This window comes from Xenopus laevis, chromosome 3L (genome assembly GCF_017654675.1).
Source record: "Xenopus laevis strain J_2021 chromosome 3L, Xenopus_laevis_v10.1, whole genome shotgun sequence".
Lineage (NCBI taxonomy): Eukaryota > Metazoa > Chordata > Amphibia > Anura > Pipidae > Xenopus > Xenopus laevis.
Window position 1 is genome coordinate 102,051,528 of NC_054375.1, and position 19,614 is coordinate 102,071,141.

Here is a 19,614-nt window from a genome sequence, read left to right on the forward strand (position 1 = left end):
GGATTATTTGATTATAATGGAGTCTATGGGAGATTTTCGTGATTCAGAGCTTTCTGGATAATGGGTTACCAGGTAACAGATCCCATAACTGTAATGCATTTTTTAATTAAAAGTTGCACGATATTTTACAGCAGTCGTAGCAGTGAAAATATGGTATTATGAAAGAATTCTCTTCCTAACATATCAGGCCCTTGGAAAAAATCCTAGTGGACCCCAATCTTAATGTTAAAGTATATTATAATAGATATATATACGGTGTCAAAGACAAAGTCCTTATATAAGAATATGTATAATGTATACCACATGCATTACACAAATCCCATACCTGTATATGCCTTGTTTCATTTCTAGCCTTGTAGTGTTACCTCCCTAACTGGTAACTACTGGCAAGCTGATGCAAGTAGCTGTTTTGTAGTATTCTTCAAAATCAGATTTTGCTAGTTTAGGTGCTCGTAGTCATTAAAATTTCCAATAATTGGAGTATGCACTAGTTTTGCAGCCTTCTTCATGCATCAGCAGTTTTAGTTCTGTGCATTCCATTAAATGTGGTTACACCTACCAGATTTGTGCAAGATTTGTGTTTGCTTTTACCCCAGAGAACCAATTAAAATACCAGCAATATGCACGTGGTTTGTTATAAAAAAAAAAGTTGTGTTTCTGATTTACAAATGATGAAAAAAAAACCCTTTCGGATCCCCTATTTACTTTTTATTATTACTTTTCATTGTTATGGAACCTACTTTTCCAAGTAAATACAACGGGTTATTCAGTAATACCTTACCAGTAATACCCAAATTTGAATGCAAGTGTTCATCACCAGTGGGACCATTATAGTTCGGAGCAAAGCTTAATTAATACAATTCACATGTCAGGACATTATGGGACATGTTGGCACATGCCATGCCATTGGAGACCTGAGTTTGTAAAATTAGTTGGATGCCATACATCATCACAGTGCAATAGAGTTTTCAACCACAGTATAACTTTCAATATAAGAATAATACAGACATTTTGGCACAAATGGCACTCAGTGCTATCTAATTGATCTTTTTTTCTACAAACAGCTGTCAGTGTTTAGGAACCTTCTGTGGAATCACATTCTCAGTTCTTGGGCAATTCAACATATTGTACCAGGGGGGTGTTAGGAATAGGAGAAAACCCTTTAGGAAAGACGTTGGTTGGGACATAACTGTAATGGAATCATACCCTGTTAACGCTGGGAATGCCCGGTGGGAGACTGACTCATATGCAGTTTCAATTTATATTTATGATATTTTTTCCCCCCAGTTGAAGGGATGCTTAAAATTATATCTAGTAAGATCTACTTGCCCTACTGTTTGCTTGTGGTGAAGCCCTAGTATGAAGTGCTGGATTACCTGTTAGGTTCCCTAGGCACTTGCCTAGGGCCTGCCTAGTTTAAGGGGCCCAGCCCTGTATTATGCTACCTTACAGTAGGAAATTCCCCCTCCCCATTGAGGGTAATTGAGGCATCTGGCTTTTTTCTATGCTGTGCAGCACGCGCAATGACATCCCAGAAAATGACCAAAGTGTTATGCTTGTAACATCTACTTTAAACGAAATAAGGAAAAACCCTTGTGATGATGATGATGATATGCGTTACCATCTGGCTAAAGAACAGCAGCCACATACTGAAAGGCAAAAGCTATTTAGCAGTTGGATCCCGTCCCTTGCTGAGTCTTTTGTTAACTAAACCTCCAATAAGTGTAAAGCGGCTGTTCCTGTATTAGAAATAGCTGATTCTTCTTTTTATTTGTGGACTTTGCATTTTCCACCTAAATCGGGTCTTATTTGCAGGTATAGCTCTGTATGATAAGCAACTTCCACGCTTTCCCTTGGTAATAATCAAATAACGTCACTAAACATTTCTGCTTTGGAAAGTGTTTTTTTGCATAACTCTTGGGGGATATCACCAGTGCAACATGGGAAGCAGTGAATGCAAAGGATCAATAAATAACACTCTAATGGAGAAAGACTGGAGTTTCCTGTTTTACAGTTGTTATTGATAGATGAAATGTCTTGTCACTAAGTAAGTATGTGTTTCAGATTGAACTCTCTCTCTAATATGACCTGCTTACTTGGGAATATGTACTGAATAAGATGATTCCTATTTTTGGGAAATTATAGTACTGATTGTTTATGTTAAATGTTAACAAGTTAGAGGTTGGGGAGCACCTTCCATCGGACGTAAAGGATAGTGTGCAGGCTCAAATAATTAGTAATACAAAAAAGAAAAGAAAAAGAGATGACCCATCTCATTGCACCTTCCCATCCATATGTTGCACAAACTCAGTGAAGTATTACTTAAAACGTAACTTTTAATAAAGCATTAAAAACCATTGTCTAGATAGCAACATTAAAACAAAGGTTAGCTAGGAGGCCGATAGACTAATTAGCAAGGGGTAGGAGGGGTAAAGTCTCCTGGGAGTGATGGTTGGTTAGAGAGAACCGAAAAATAGTATTAATTATTTGACCATAAATCACTCTATGTATCTGTAGAGTCCTCCAAATATTAGCCCACTTCAGGCCACCCCTTCACCCACTTCAGGATCCCTCCCTTCCGGTGTGCGGTCGACCTGCTGATTGATTATGGTAACAAGGCCTAAATTACATATGGTTCTTGCAGTCACCAGATACTAGTAGCAAATTCCTAACCCACGGATCATATGATGAGCCAACCCCTTCCCCCTCCAGAGTCCCCTCCCGATCCGGTCACCCCAGCTATAGATTCGTTGTCCCTATCAGACGCCTACCTAACCAAAAGCTAAAATTGCGCCTTAATTGCGTTTTAATGTTGCTATCTAGACAATGGTTTTTAATGCTTTATTAAAAGTTAAGTTTTAAGCAATACTTCACTGAGTTTGTGCAACATATGGATGGGAAGGTGCAATGAGTTGGGTCATCTCTTTTTTTTTTTTTTTTTTTTTTTTATGTTAAAGTAACTTCCAAGCCTGAAATAAGGTTCCTTTTATGCTGTTTAGAAAAAAGGTATCACTATTTTCAGAGCAGTTTTTTTTCTTTAGAGCAGAAGTGACATACAATAAATATTACTATAAGTCTGCCAACATGGATGTTATTCTGCAGCCCCATAAATTTACTCTAATCTAGCTTGACTTCTGTTAGCTCTATACAACATAACAATACTTTTAGAAAGTGTATTTATCAACTGTGTTTTGTTACAAGCGTGGATGTTTTTTTAACTGCTTTGTGCTTTCCTATTGTTTGTAACAAAACACACTCACAATTCCCAAAAATCTTCTGTCAAGCCTTGCCTTAGAGATGCTGTGTGCTCAACCACTGAAAAAGTCAACTATCAATTGTAAGGAGAAATGGTTTATATAATTATTTTGTTATCTGGTTTCTTGTAAAAAAAAAAAATACCTTAGAAATATAAACGAATAATATGGAATGGACGTCTCCCATAGATTCCATTTTATACAAATAATCCAAATTTTTAAAAAGAATATCCTTTTCTCTGTGATAATAAAACAGTACCTTGTACTAAGATATAATATATCCTTATTGGAAGCAAAACCAGCCTATTGGGTTTATTTAATGTTTACATGATTTTATAGTAGACTATGGGATGAAGGTCACAATTATAGAAAGATCCATTATCCAGAAAATCCCAGGTCCTGATCATTCTGGATAACAGGTCCAATACCTGTAGCTTATTATAAACAACTGGTTGAAGACTGTATCTGCTGTGTGCTGAGGACTTCTGTGATTATGGGGGGAAATGCTGTATTGTGTATAAAAAAAAATGGCACAATTATTTTCTGAAATAAAAACTTCTCATTAGTTAATATAACTGTAACACCAAACTCAGACGAGGAGCCATTCACCAACCAGGTGTGCTGGTATAGGCTAATAGGACCATTTGGTTAGATAACTGGAAAGAATCTTTCTGCTTCTAATGATACAGAGTAGGTCTTTAATGGGGTCATCTGGTATTTTATTTAAACTGTCCCTCTCAAGCTGAGGAATAGGAAAGATTTTTTACCCCCCTCTGTTAGTGTACTCTTCCAGTCCTTTAACAGAAATATGGAAAGCCAGGAAAACCCCCATTCCCGCTTTTGTATGTTATATGCACAAGAATATACCTGCTATTATCAGTATTTTAAAGGAAAGGGAAAGACAACAAACTCTAGTAGGAGTCCCGGCTCAGTTTGATAATATTAAATGTCTGATTCTTAAAGTGCACTTAGCTGTATCAGATGCAGAAAGATGAAAGCTGAGAAATGTGGTGCTTTTAAAATAGAACCTTGTTGGTTAAAAGACTTATTATGAATGCAAAAGTGCTTTGTGGTACCTTGTTGTTCAGCATATACATTTCAGATAAAATGAAGGTAATCAAATCTCAAGGGCCTCACATAGTTTCCAGTTGTCTATAATATCCAGGGACATCCTTTGGTTTTACTAATTTGCCCCTGGTATATCCCTTGCTCATGCTGTAGTTATTTCAATCTGTAGTCAAGGGCTGCTATCACTCTATAACCCAAAATTATTGAAATGGGATACATAAACAATCACTGCGCAGGAATATTAAGAATGTCATGTAGGTGACCATGGTACCTTATGTGCGATTTGTTTGTAATTCTCATGTTGTGAAGTGGCCTAGCAAAAGTGTCCCTGGAACTGTTTTTCTAATATTGGAAATATGGGTAGTAATAAAGTACACCTGCAAGCGAGTATAGCCAATCCATTACTGATATTTTAAAAAATTCTGTATGAACTGTATTCATAAGCGGGAATACAACCTTATCCTGATAATTTTAGACTTCTGATTTTATGCATCTGTAGTGGTGAAAACTGAGAATAGAATTATAAACAGTAGTCAGCTTGGTTTTATTAGAGACATTATCTTGTCAAACATGTTTACTTTTACAATTAAAAGAATAGGAAAACTGACAGAGACGATGTAGTAGATGTGATGTAGTTAATCTAAGAGCTGTTGCTCTTAAAACTGTGTTTTCTCTCTCTTCCTCTCTCTCCCCCTGTTATCTAGAAGCCAAATAAAAATAAAAGAACATGAACTTGTTAGACATGAGTGTTTTTCTAATCTCAACAAATATTTGTTTTTAAAATTTTAATGGGGTCCAAAAGTTTTGCCTAAAATTTTTTTAAAAGAAATATTGAAAACATGCTAACAACGCCAGGGTTCTATTCATCAAGCAATATTTCTAAATAAATGTTTCCCCAAAGCTCCTGGGCCAGTGATCCCATTAAAATGCAAAATACGCCTCCGATGGGGATCCAAACTGATCTGTATAAATCTGGCTTTGTTCCCACAAAACTTTAAACATACATAGAATGTAATATGTGATTCCAAATTTACATAATAATCTTAGTGTGTAAGATAATATCAAGATAACAGAGCACAGGGAAGTGAACACTTTCACTGGTCAGTTCTCTAGGGTCTGTAATTACATTTTCCATAATTTCCTTTTTGGAATTATGGGGAGCTACCCGGCTGTTTTATGGAGGCTTCATATCTCCTTTAATGTACATGGGAATATGTCCATGAGACTCAGCTCTTCTTAAATGATCTGTTCATTAATTACTATTCATTCAACAGATTATGTTTAAAGGAGAACAAAACCCCAGTAAAGAGAAAAGCCCGCATCCACTACCCTCCACTGGCCCCCCCTTCCCGCATAATCTATTACTTGAAAAAGTGTCCCTGGCCGTAATGCTGACCCACCCTTGCAGAGTAGCACAACAGAGATACTGATGACCTTCTTCTGTATCTTCAAATCCTCTTCTTTCTCATCAGTAATTTATGGTGCTTTCCGGTGCATGCACAGTTGCTGCTTATATTGGCCTGGCTCCAACTGTGCATGCCCCAAAAAGCTCAGTGTCAACAGTCCCTTAACAAAGAAATCTGAAGATACTGAAGATGGCACCCATGCGCTCCGTTGTGCTATTCTGCATGGATAGTTCAGCTTTACACCTCACCTTTTCAAGTAAAAGACTAATCGGGTGGTAGCAAGGGAGGAAGGGGCTAGTGGAGGGTAGTGGATGAGACTTTTTTTTAAAAATGGTTTCTTTCTCCTTTAAGGAAAATGTAATAATCTTAGACTATCCTTTCTGTATAAATGAGTTCCAGATTTTCATCCACTGTTTATATCTTCCACCTTGCAGGCATAAAAAGGCCTGGTACTCTTAAGGCCCACCAAAGAACATGACATTCACAACAATTTGATGTAGAAAGAACTAAATCTTAAATATTCAACCACAAGACAGGGCTGATGGTAATTGGCCTTGCTGGGAACCAGCAAAGGGATCTTCTGGTGCTCTGGCAGGCAAGTCTGATCCTGAAAGAGGCTTTTGTGTTTTTGTAATAATGTGGTGTAATAATTTGATTGCCCTCAGTGGAATTTGTTTTTTCAAGGCATGGGACATTTCAGAATTGCTCTTTAGTAAAAAATATTGTGCTGTTTATTGTCTGTCTCAAATACTGACATTACACTAATGAGAGATGATCATAGTATTACATACATGAATGTTTTTTATAGGACTGGGTTACTGCAACACCTGTGGGGTACAACACATTTGCTGTGACCCAGTCATAATGAGGCTGGATTGCTAAAGTAGTTTCTTCCTGTGTTCATACATTTAATTCTTACATTTTATTACCTTGTAGGAAATAAGCAGATCCCAAAGCCATTATGGCCATTTGTGAGCCCCTCCTGGTTCCTAATTTACCTTTTACTTTTAAATTTATTTTATAATGCTCTCTGTGACATTAGAATGAAAAGTATAATGATTGCTGATTGATTTCCATTGCTGAGGCTGCACTGTGAAAAATATTATATACTGGTAGACTTCTCTTTATTAGAAAATAATATTTTGTAATCATCAGCTTTCTAGCTGTGATTGAACTGCAGCTACCGGAATTGGTGGTAGTAAAGGAAACATATGGGGCAGGCATATCAATTCTCCCTCTGACTAATGGAACAATATTTGGGACTCCTGCTCCCAATTTTTCCCTTTTTTACCAACATGGATTCATGCTAGCATAGTTAACATTAAGTACAATGCACACTTATTATTACAGAGAAAAAAATCAGCAGAAAAGAACGATTTTATTAAATAGATAACCATGGAAAAATTACTTTCTGCTTATGTATCATATTTAGATTTTTGTGAATGTTTTTATGAAACTACATCTACCACAATGTCATTTTGAACGGTTGTAAGTCATGGGTTTTCTTCAGGATATTTTCATTGATATACATTAGTAAATATTTTGAAATATATAGTGATCATTATGGAAGGTAACTGTGCTCAAAGCCATTCCTATTCCTTGATGGATGCCCATTTCTTAAAAGGGAAGAAGAAGGACACATGAGTCAGTAGGGGCTGCTTCTAGGTGGAAAGCACATAATAAACATTGATTTTATTTTTTAGTCTATCCCAAAACCATGACAGATGAGCTTCTTGCCAGAGGATGTACAGATAATGTAATTAGTATTTGTCCTTGTCCTGCAAACAATTGATTTGGACATGAGCTGATTTTAGGAGAGGTATTCAGTTCCTCCTTCCTGCCTGCATTGTGTGTATCTCATGCCATACATGCAGAATGTAGCTAAGCCATTACATTTTGAAAACCACAAAAGGTATTGTAATCTGTAGAATAGTTTCAAGAACCAAAGAAAATTGTTCATATTTAACCAACTTGCATTCCTTTGTTATCGATGAACTACAAAGCCCAACACCCCCTGACAGAACTACTCACATGTCTTTAAGTATATTATGGCAGTGACATAAAATAGTAGTAATATTAATTTTTGCTTGTTTGCTAGTTATTGATGTTCACTAATGGGGTCTCAAGAACAAACATAGGTTCAAGTCACCTTGTTTTCATACCCACAGTACGGTGTTTCCCCCCATATTTCTTGCATAATTGCAGCCACAGGGTGGTAATGCACCTCATGCAGTTGTGGCTAATGCGTTAAAACACACCAATCCTCAGTCACATGCATACACATATTGAGCGAGCTTGGGCACTTGCTTATTAAACACATTCGAAGCTCCCTTCTGGTGCAGGAGGCATAGTGGTGCAAGGGGTGGTAGTGGTCCTTCAACCAGATATGTTCCAGCCCAGGGGTGCAAGAAAGACAAGAAACAAGATGACTGCAAAAATTGAGAACATGAATACGGGTTTACTAAAAGGGGAAATTTGTAGCTTTGTAACTACAGGTTTTCTTCAAAGTGTTCTAAAGAGATGTGTGTTTCCTATGAATATAAATAAGTTATTTGGATATTTATAGTGTGTTTACACTTGGTGTTTTCAGCATAATGCAAAGCATTGTGTCCATTCCTGTTCATGATGGTAGGCTGCCACCACTTTTCACCACAGGGTATTAGTCATTTGGTGCACATAGTAGCTATCCATTTTTTTAGTTTCTAATCTGTGAGCCTGCTCTTATATACAGTAGTTCTAAAGGCAGAACTGCATTTGCAATGAAATGGTAAATTTCTACCAAAAACAGACTATAAATGATCTCAGTCACTCAAGTAAAACTGAGGAAAGAGACAGTTGAATCTTTTTCTACTCCTAATGGTTTGCATGTTTGTGGTTGTACTTAGTGCACAGTACAGTATGTACCTTTTAAATGTTTTAGAACATTTTCATAAGCTTTAAGCTATTTTACTTGTTTAGGCAGAAACTCATATACATCAAGACCAAGGATATGAACGTGGATCAATCATATTCAAGGTCTGTTTTGTTTATTATAAACCCCTGCCGATTAGAATAGGAAACCAGTGTGCATTGCCTTGGCACACCTAAATACAAAAAGTGCCTATGATGAGTAGAAAACAAATGCTGTAACTATGTTAGACACTGAGGGTTCTTTTTTCTCTGTCCTGATTGTATGCTCATTTACTAACATAGGTGCTAAATTGCACACAGTTGCCAGTAAGCAATAAAACATCAACATCTTTTACTTAATACTGGAGAATAAGCGACTTTCCACTTTTCTGGAGGATAATGGCATTCATATAGATTACCTTCACTTCCTGGGAATAAATGATTTGAACTTTCTGTTATGCCATGATGATTTTCCAATGGTAACTGCAGCGGTGTAATTTAGCATCTATGTTAGTAAATTAGCCCTGTTATCTCTGACAAATCAATGGTTTGTGTCTGACCTCTTCAACAATTACTGCTGAGGGATGTAGGCACTGAAGAAAGCTAGGAACTACACAATCTTACTTATCACATCAGTACACTTTACAAATTGTGTTTAATGTGTTTTAATAATTTATATTTCCTTTGCACAGAGCTGCTGACATCCACTAGAGCAACACAACAGAATTTTGCTTTCTGCAATAAAATTGCTTTCCTATTAAACCTACTTTATGTACAATATTCCGACACAGGGAAGGAAATAGATGAAGAAGTGGTAGGCTAATTTGTACATATGATAAGCATGTCTCTCAGGGTTATGGCACATGTAGTGCTTCACAAGCCTTACTTCCATCATCTGAAAAACACCATCAACCTAAAAGTTTCTAAGTTAAAGCATCTGTACTGTGTATGGCTGAAGGTTTTCATCGATCCTGATCATGACGTACATTATTGAGTAGTGGTAAGTCTAAAGCAACTGGGCTGAGTAATTGTTAAAACGTATCACCACTCTACCAAGCTACTGTAGCTGAAATAAGGATGCTGCTCGGGTAAGTGGTGGGGCATTTTCAAGATTACTCAACAAGACCAGCTGCTTAATGGAGAACTAAATCTCCCTAGGAACAACAGACCTCCTAAATGCCTTCCTCCGTTCCCTCTTACCTCTTCCTCCCCGCACAGTGTATTACATAGAAAGGCTCCCCTATTTGAAAATCTGAGCCTAAAATGAAGAGCAGTGTAGTGGAGTACCCCGGCGTCATCTTCTGCTCATTCGCATCGTCTTTGGGTCTCTTTACCGGCACAAAGCCTGCAGGAGCATGTGCAGTTGTGGCTAGTCAGGAATCTGCTTCAAGTGCGCTCGAAGACCCAAAGAGCATGCAGATGGGCAGAAGATGGCGCCAGGGAAATCTGCTGCGCTGCTCTGCCTTGTAGGCTCAGATTTTCAGATAGGGGTGCCTTTTCTAGGGGGCCAATGGAAGGCAGTTATGGGGGGGTCTGTGGTTCCTAGGAGTGGTTTGTTCTCCTTTAAGACTTACTACTACTAAATACTGGCGGCTCCTGGTGTTTTAGATACAAGTTATTTAGCGTAGGAGGAGGTTTGTGGTGTCTGTCCAAAATGCTTTGAACTGAAAAACATCACACATTGGCATAAATGTCCAGAGCTGGTATAATTTGGTCAGATTGCATCCTACCAAAAATATTTATTTTTTTGCCATTCATTGTGCAAACAAGTGGAGCACAAATTTTGCAGATGTTAATATTTGGTAAGTTGGGTAGATCTACATGCAAGCTGTTCTCATTTGAATATGTTAACCAAGCATTCCCTTTTCAGCAGAATATCTTCTCTTCTGGTTAAAAAGAGACTTTGATCTGTTTCACCTTCACGATATAGCTCCCAAATTGACAGGCGAAATATATGCCCATGTTAGACAACGGTATACAATAAAGTACAGGTATGGGATCTGTGATCCAGAATGCTCGGGACCTGGGGTTTTCCGGATAACGGATGTTTCTGTAATTTGAATCTTCATACCTTAAGTCTACTAGAAAATTATGTAAACATTAAATATCCCCCAAAAGCTGGTTTTGCTTCAAATAAGGATTAATTATATCTTAGTTTGGATTAAGTACAAGGTACTGTTTTATTATTACAGAGAAAAAGGAAATTTTTAACAATTTGGATTATTTAATTATAATAAAGTCTATGGGAGATGGCCATTCTGTAATTCTGAGCTTTCTGGATAACGGGTTTCCGGATAACAGATCCCACACCTGTATATGGTTTCAATTCAAGTGTTAATTTCATTATAGTATGCACTTTATTTTCTCCTAGTGTAATTAAATTAATTTTCCATGATGTTATAGAAGAAAACGGGCACTCTGATTTATTTAATAAAAGTGGTTAATGAAAAAAATGATGATCTAATAAAGAATATTACATTAAAAATGCTACTTTTTATTTTTATTTATGCACATTGCATTTATGTTTAAAGGAAAAGGAAAGGCTTGCAGCACTTGTGGGTGCCAAATGTTAGGCACCCCCAAGTGATTGTAGTTACTTACCTGAAACCCCGGTGCTCCTATCAGCAGAAAACTGCACCGGCCCGGGGTTATTCCAGTGAGCACCACGGAGTGATTCACTTCCGCTCTTCTTCTGTCTTAAAATTTTTCGGGGCAAACGCATGTGCAGTTGAACGAAATAGCTGACTTTTTAGTTAAAGTTCAGCTTTTTGTTCTACTGCGCATGTGCAGCTGCGCGAAGAACGAGGAAGACGGAAGAGGATCGATCCGTGGTGCTCATTGGTGTAACCCCGGGCCGGTGCAGTTTTCTGTTGATAGGAGCACCGGCCAGGGGTGTCAGGTAAGTAACTACAATCAATTTGGGTTGCCAAGCATTTGCAAGCATTTCCTTCTCCTTTAAGACTTTTGCATTTCCCCAATAGTGTTTGGGCACCACTGCCCATAGGTGTTTAATATAACTAATGTAAGAATACTGCAGTGCATAGGTTATCAGCCTTACAATTTTTTTTATTTTGATTTTTGTTTTGTATTTCAAAATACATACATTTATTATGAAAAACTGCACTTGCAGTCGTGATTTTATTCAAATGAATCACCAGGTTTCCCTGATTCAAAACATTGTTTCACTGACTGAGTCACTTTCTCCCAAAAGATAAAGTGTAACTTCTGGTAGTTCAGTATCTTGCAGGCAGGTACTGTGTGGGATCCATTGTAGCTGTTTGACTTGCTCTTCTTGGAAACAGCAGACTATAATAGGACATATGAAACATATCTGCTTTGTCTTTACCATCATTCTTTTTTTTCCATGACACATTAGCAATGCAAAAGCACAAACAACATGCCAGAAAAATGTTGTTGGCTTAAATATAGCAGCACTTGTAGGAGGTAGGAAGTTTCTTCTGTATCATTTTAGCTTTAGTACAACAGCTCTCCATTACTAGTTACATTTTCAAAGATTAACTAGCATAACTGTGCACATAGAACTGAAGAATGTGCGGCTTAAGTGTGTTTAATACTTAGAAGCAGGCATGGGAGGGTGGCTGGAAAGGAAAGGGTAAAAATGTGTACTTGCCGGTGGAAGAAATATTGTCTGCGTAGTCTCAGATTGCAGGTCTCGAGTGGCAGGTGTGAAGAAAAGAAGACGATTGGCCGAAGGAGGACATGTGACCGCGACAAGGGGGTATAAAACGCGGTAAGCGGTTGCGGTAAGCTTACCTATCGGCTTTCCTATGAAGATCGTAGAAGGAAGAACATCGCTGTCATGCTCTCCAGATTTGTAGCCATCCACCCACCCTGATTTTATATATATATATATATATATATATATAATCTTTATTGTTGCAGCATGGAGGAAAATACATTTTTTGTTGAGTAATTAGTTTCCTGGCCAAAAGAATTAAAAGGCAGGACTATTTGGGGAATGTCTGCCCAATGAAGAAATTGTGCTGGCTAAATTAAAGTATACTAAAAAACATGGTATGTTATGATAAATTGTTTATTAATAAATATGCTGCAGCCATTCTCCAACAAAGCAAGTTGTCAAGTGTGTTATTGGTTATTTTCTTTAATACAGCATACCTTTCCCATTTGATGTTAAATAAGATAGTATATTTATAAAATGTAATTTATCTCTGACTAATTCTGTATAAGCTGTTCAGTCTGCTTTATTGACAGAAACATACCTACACCCCCCTAATCTTATTGGATACATTGCTTAGACCCCAGTCACCTACCCTAGCTAATCATGTATTAAATAAGGTGCATAAAGAGAATCACTTTTCTGATTTAATTGGTCAAAACAGGTTCATTTTATTATGTACAGTCATTCTAAGGATACACCATATATCCTTATGAGCGCTAATTTTATACTCATTTCTTTCTAGATAAGTGGAATAGAGGCTAAATGCTTATGGGTACATAGTATCAAAAACATAAGGATTTAGAGAGAAATGGTAGCGATGGATGAATGTAAAAACTACTGAATCCACTGACAGTGATTTATTTCTATAGTTCATCTAGAAGTGGAGAGCATGAGGCTGGGCATACCTGTGTAACAAGCTAAAACCAACCTGTCACACAAAGTGCAACATGTTGGAGACTGGCACTAAACAGAGACACACCACATTTTCTGAACAGGGTCTACACAGGGGTTTCATTGCACCAGGGTATAAGGTGGGAGAAAGAGGAACAAGACGATATCACCTGATCATAATAGTCCACCCTAGCCATAAAAGTACTCAAAAATCAGTACACCAAATGGTAGATGGAGCAACAAGCTCATTTATTGATGTGGTTTTTTTTGTACTCACAAATAACCAAATGTGTTAATCAGCTGCTTTTTGGGAGGTGCTGACTTCTGACCTTCGTAACACTCCTACCAACCTCTTGACAGTTTTCAAGAAGACTGTATTTGCAGAGTTAACTAAATAAATGGATTACTATCTCAGCACATACAGAGATCACATACACCCACCGTGACCTGAGCTCCTGTCACAGCTCAAAATCAAATCAGTAATTTCGCCAAAAGGGAGGACTGCAGAATGCCTATAAGTCATGAACATCCATACTCTGTCAGTCATTGTCAGAGTTTTTGACAGGACACATGGCAAGGAAAATACCACAAGTGGAGAAGTAAATCATACAAAAAAAGGGCATTGTGTTCAACTGATTATTTTAAAAATTCTCTATACATCCTCTATACATTATAATTAGAATAACAGATAGTTATTCCTCGGGGATAGTTCTTTAATAAAGCAACATAACACACATTCATAATTGCTGTTTACTTGGCCTCTTTTTTTTTTAACATGGGTTTATGTTTCTTTATTATGACATTGAGTCTGACATGTTCCTGTCTTAGTGACCCCCCCGTTACTATCAAGCCCAGTGACACATGTTGTTTCTGAGACTGGGTGATGGTCCATTTGGTTGGTATGCTGTTTTTATTTGCAGACCAGCCTATTGGAACAGCCCAGTGCAACTGAAGGACATATCAGTAACACATTGACTGTAAATAATTGTGTAGGTTCTCTATTGCTGTACATTTTAGCCACAGCCTGGAAACAAATATTCATATATTTTTTTCAATTGCTGTGTTTATGCATATCTATATATCTCACTGATGTGTTACATCCAGGAACAGCTCTGTATTGTATTTGGGAAGCAGCCATACATAACGCAGCCTGTCATTTTCAGGATGAGTGAGTTTTTTTCCTTTTTTAATCAGCATTTTTAATATTATAAGAATCGCCGCATCTCTCCTGGCATGGCACTAGTCATTTACCAGCAACCCTCTGTAAAACACCTACAATGTTCAACAATAATTATTTGCTTATATGAGCATCACCCAGCAATGGCAAGTCAACAGCTAAATTGCAGCCTACCATTGAGAGCCCATGAGTGTGATACTCATATTAGAGGGGAAAATCTTCAACTTAGAGGGGAATTACAAAAAACAAACATTTTAAATAAGCTTCATTTAATGGAAATAATAAACTGTCCATATATAATAATATAAACATGATTAACTGTTTTTGAAATAGGATCCCTTTGTCTGTCCTCCTCTCAGCAATCTGGCTATCTACATGTCGCTTTGTGTCAGTTTTTCTGATGGGCAGTTAGCTCTATTCCCTCATTGCTCTGTGCTCCCTTTGCATTGATGATGCGCTAAAGCTTATTGTCTTTCAAAAACAGATGCAAATCCTGGATATAGAGAGGCTGATTTATGAAAGGGGTTAGCAAAGAATAACATAATTATTTCAGAAACAGTGCAAAAGTTTTCATTGATTATTCATTGTATTAATTCTTTAAGCTTATATTTCAGTTAAATTTCATTATTGTGATAGTTTCTCAATAGTTTTTCAATCTTGTTATACTAGTTGACTGTACCTGATTGTAAGTTGGTTGTAGATTTGCAGAGGTATCCCTGTACAAGGTTATAAATGGACAAGATAGAAATACGTATAATAGGAACATGTACCTCCAAGAGGTTGCTGTGCAGTGTGGGTCTGTACTGAAACACACTAAGAAAACCATATGTAAATACATATACATACACTTTCAAACATCTACATGCCACACAAGTGACAGGGAAGAATCATTGTCTTTCAAGCTCCCCTTTAAGGTCCAGCATTTTACCCCAGGGAAAAAGGCCAGCCATACAGTTTGTGAACCCCTGGCAGAGGTGTTAAGTGTAACACCTATAAACACTTCTTTGGAGCTCGGCACTCGGTTTACATAATATCTGCCACTGCCGAGTAAAGGGAGTAGGGAATGGGGACCAGTACGAAAAGGTATATTAGCAGCAAACAATACATGAATATGTTGCCTTTAAATCCTAATCACCAGAACAATAGTATTTTCCCTGTGCCTTGTACCTTCCTAAAAATACAATGAAAGCATTCACCAAACTCAAAGTATAGAATGTCTATACACTTCACTGATCTACATCCATCATTACATCTTTCATTCAGTACCATGGAGAGCAAGCTGGGCTCTTGCAGATCTAATTCCTATTAGTTCTTGTGCTTAGTAAATGCATTGCAGAGCATGGCAGCAATTGGCAATTCATTGCAGGCTATTGCAAACACCTCTTGCCTTGTGACTAAGTAAACTGACATGTTTTTGTCAATGATTTCAGTCTGTATGTTCACAGTATTAAACACTTGTTCACACTTCAAAGAGAAACATTAAACTTCCTATCATTATTGTATATATGTTGGTTAATATGTAACACTTATCCGTTCCTCTGCTGATAGCCCTTGGGTAAATGGCACTGCCGCAAGCAAAACTTTATGTGCTATGTGTAGCTCAGCAAGGCATGTAGTGACCTTTTTCCTCAATGAAGAAACAACCTGCAGGGCATGTATCAGAAAATAAAGATATTAATGAAGCTCTTCTTTTTGTCTGGACTTCTCTTGCCTCATGTCAGTGGCAAAGGAAGTGGGTTGACATTTAATCAGTTTTCAATGTATGCTACATACAGATGAAGCCACTTGGATTTGTGAGTTAAATGCGTCATGACTCAGAGTTAATTGAAGAAACTGTGTTATCTAAAGTTATCTTAACTCATTTAATGCATTTAACCTTTTCATTAGCATACCAAAGCACCATTGTTCACAATGGTGAATGCTTTAATTAGATGGGATGTTGTGACACAGTTTTCTGTGTTAAATGAGATAAATGGGATATCTGTGTTTAGTTATTCTGTGTCAAACAGACAAACCAAAGTGGCTGCATCTGTACATAGTATACAGTACACTTATTACTGATCAGTCCCACCTGCTGCCCTGCTAAAGGATAACAGGGAGTATTCATTTGGCTGATAAACCAAAAGGTTGATGAAGACACTTCGTTATAGAACTATATAAATATACACATACCCACATTTAACATACATCCCATAACATATTTAATAGGATTTGTTTATATATTTCTTTTTCTTCTATAACTTACTTGGACTCACAACAATGAAGGAGGAAAATTAAAATGTGTGTGCATATATATATATATATATATATAACTTGTCAAGATGGACCAGCACTCCAGTTTGTTCAATCAAACGTGAATATTTATTTGAATAGTCACTCTCGTGTCCAACGTTTCGGCCCACATCTGGGCCTTTATCAAGGATATCCTTGATAAAGGCCCAGATGTGGGCTATTCAAATAAATATTCACGTTTGATTGAACAAACTGGAGTGCTGGTCCATCTTGACAAGTTGCATAATACCACTTGACCGGGCACCCACCACGAACTGAGAGGGTTAAAGTGCAGGTACTTTCTGAAACTTATATATATATATATATATATATATATATATATATGTATCAAAAATAAGTGGAGCACTCACCTTTTATAGTAATGAAAAAACCCAAAAAGGTGTGTTAAGTAGAGAAAGAGATTCCTCTTCCATATTTTTGGTCATTCAATATTCTTTTAATTGTAACCCCAGAGTCATTGTATATCCTAGACCTAAATCAGCCAATCAGTATTGAACTTGGTTCAATTAACTGCAGATAATAAAATAGCATTTCTAGTTGCTGTGGGCAACAGCAATGTTACACGAGTCAGTTTTTTTTTACACTAAGGGGCACATTTATCAAGGGACGAATTTTTGAAGTAGAAAAAGCTTTTAAATTCGACCTTCGAATTGGTATACTTCTACTGCGAATATCGAAGTCAAAGTTGTTTTACATCGAATTTGGCCATTTGCGGTCGAAGTAAAATCGTTCGATCGAACGATGAAATCCTTAGAATCGAACGATTCGAAGGATTTCATCCATCTATCAAACTATTTTTCTTCGACTTCAAAAAACTTGGTGAAGTATTGAAATCGAAGTTTTTTAAAAAGAGACAGTACTTTGATTATCGAATGGTCGAATATTCAATCTATTTTACTTCAAATCGAATTCGTAGTCGTATTATCCTATTCGATGGTTCAAAGTATCCAAAAAATGACTTTGAATTTCGAATTCTTTTACTTCAAAAATTCCCTCGAATTCACTTCGACCCTTGATAAATCTGCCTCTAAGGGTGTTATGTAATAAAAGGCACTAAGTTTTCCTATCAGGTAAGAACTTTCGGGCCAAAGGTAGAATTATATGAATGCCCTAAGTTAATTCTGTATCTTTCGTGGTATCTCACACAATGCATACATTGAGTACTTTTGCCCCCGTATGCAATAAAAGATTACTAAGATAAGTTTGCCCAAGAGCAGTAACCCATAGCAACCAAATCAGAATCAGAAGGTAGATCACCTGTTTAAAAGCAAAGATCCTAATGGTTACAATGGGTTACTGTTCTTGGGCAAACTTAGTGCCTTTTATTGCATATGGGGTTGCTTCTCATACTTACATGTATGCATTTTGTGAGATACAGTACTGCGAAAGATGCAGAATTAACCTAGGTCATTCATATAATTCTCCCTTTGCATGGAAAGTTCTTACCTGATAGGAGAAGTTAGGAATGTAACTGTTTGTAGAACTGACTAACTGTGATAGATTAAAATCAGAAATGTTTTCTTCTGCTGAGCTTGTTTGTTTGTCCTGTAACAATGGCCATATTCCTTTATAATAAGCCATGTCCTGTTTATACCACAAGATGTGCCATAACCTTTATTTTCTTCCACCCACCACCATCCACGCCACTTTTGCAATCATTTGCTATTTCCAGCCTGTATGTGAGAGGTTGGCTGCTCTATTTTTACATTTCACACATATTTTGTGAATATGTAATACACTTCTCTCCGCAGTAGCATCTGGCTCTCTTAAATCTGTTTTCACTCGTTTTGCAGGGCAGACAGTCTTCAAAACAGTAGCTGGATGGGAGTCAATACTTCTGCTCCTCTGAACATAATCAGCAGCATGTCTGGAATCAGTTACGCTGACAGAAGCAAATAAAAGTGAGTAGTCTTGGTGTTTCTTTACATTCCAGTGTATTATTCAGGCGTTGATGTAGCATTTCCACTGAATTACCTGCTAGAAACCTCCATCACCAATTATCCATATTAAAGCTTTTTTTCTCTAAACAAGGATTGATGACTTTAGCATGATGTGTACTTGTTTCTGTACAGGCTGCTAAACTTTAAGAGACACAGAAAACAGAGCTGTGGAGTCGGTGTCAGGAGCAATTTTGGGTATCTGGAGTCTGAGTCGCCAAAAATGTACCAAAAATAATCAAATCAGATTTAAGAGCTTCTGTGAAGGACGATATGGCAGAAACAATTCTGTTTCTAAGAATTTGATTGAACTTCTTTCAATCAACATGGAAATTACATTAGTATATTAAAGGATCAGTAACACCAAAAAATGTAAGCGTTTTAAAGGAATAGTTCAGTGTGAAAATAAAAACTGTGTAAATAGATAGGCTGTGCAAAATAAAAAATGTTTCTAATATAGTTAGTTAGGCAAAAATGTAATATATAAAGGCTGGAGTGACTGGATGTCTAATAAAACAGCCAGAATCCAACTTCCTGCTTTTCAGCTCTATAACTCTGAGTTAGTCAGCGACTTGAAGGGGGGCCACATGGTTCATTTCTGTTCAGTGAGTTTGTAATTGACCCTCAGCATTCAGCTCAGATTCAAAAGCAACAGATATGACCCATGTGCCCCCCCTCAAGTCTCTGATTGGTTACTGCCTGGTAACCAGGGTAACCAGTCAGTGTAAACCAAAAGAGCTGAAAAGCAGGAAGTAGTGTCCTGACTGACTTGTTATACATCAAATCACTCCAGCCTTTATACATTACATTTTTGGCTAACTAACTATATTAGAAACATTTTTTATTTTGCACAGCCTATCTATTTACCCAGTTTTTATTTTTACACTGAACCACTGAACAATTCCTTTAAAGTAATTAACATATAATATACTGTTAGCATACAGTAAAAGCTGTGTGTTTGCTTCAGAAAGACTACTATAGTTTATATAGATAAGCTGCT

General features: G+C 37.1%; 1 protein-coding gene across 2 annotated transcripts in view; it reads left to right on the forward strand.

Annotated features, from left to right (window-relative positions):
• Positions 1-19,614, forward strand: part of otud7a.L (OTU deubiquitinase 7A L homeolog) — a 136,771-nt gene that overhangs the window by 21,640 nt on the left and 95,517 nt on the right. For both annotated transcript variants that reach the window (XM_018252994.2, XM_018252993.2), the window contains exon 2: positions 18,471-18,578. The gene's annotated coding sequence lies outside the window, so the exon portion shown is untranslated. The remainder of the gene's footprint in view (positions 1-18,470; positions 18,579-19,614) is intronic.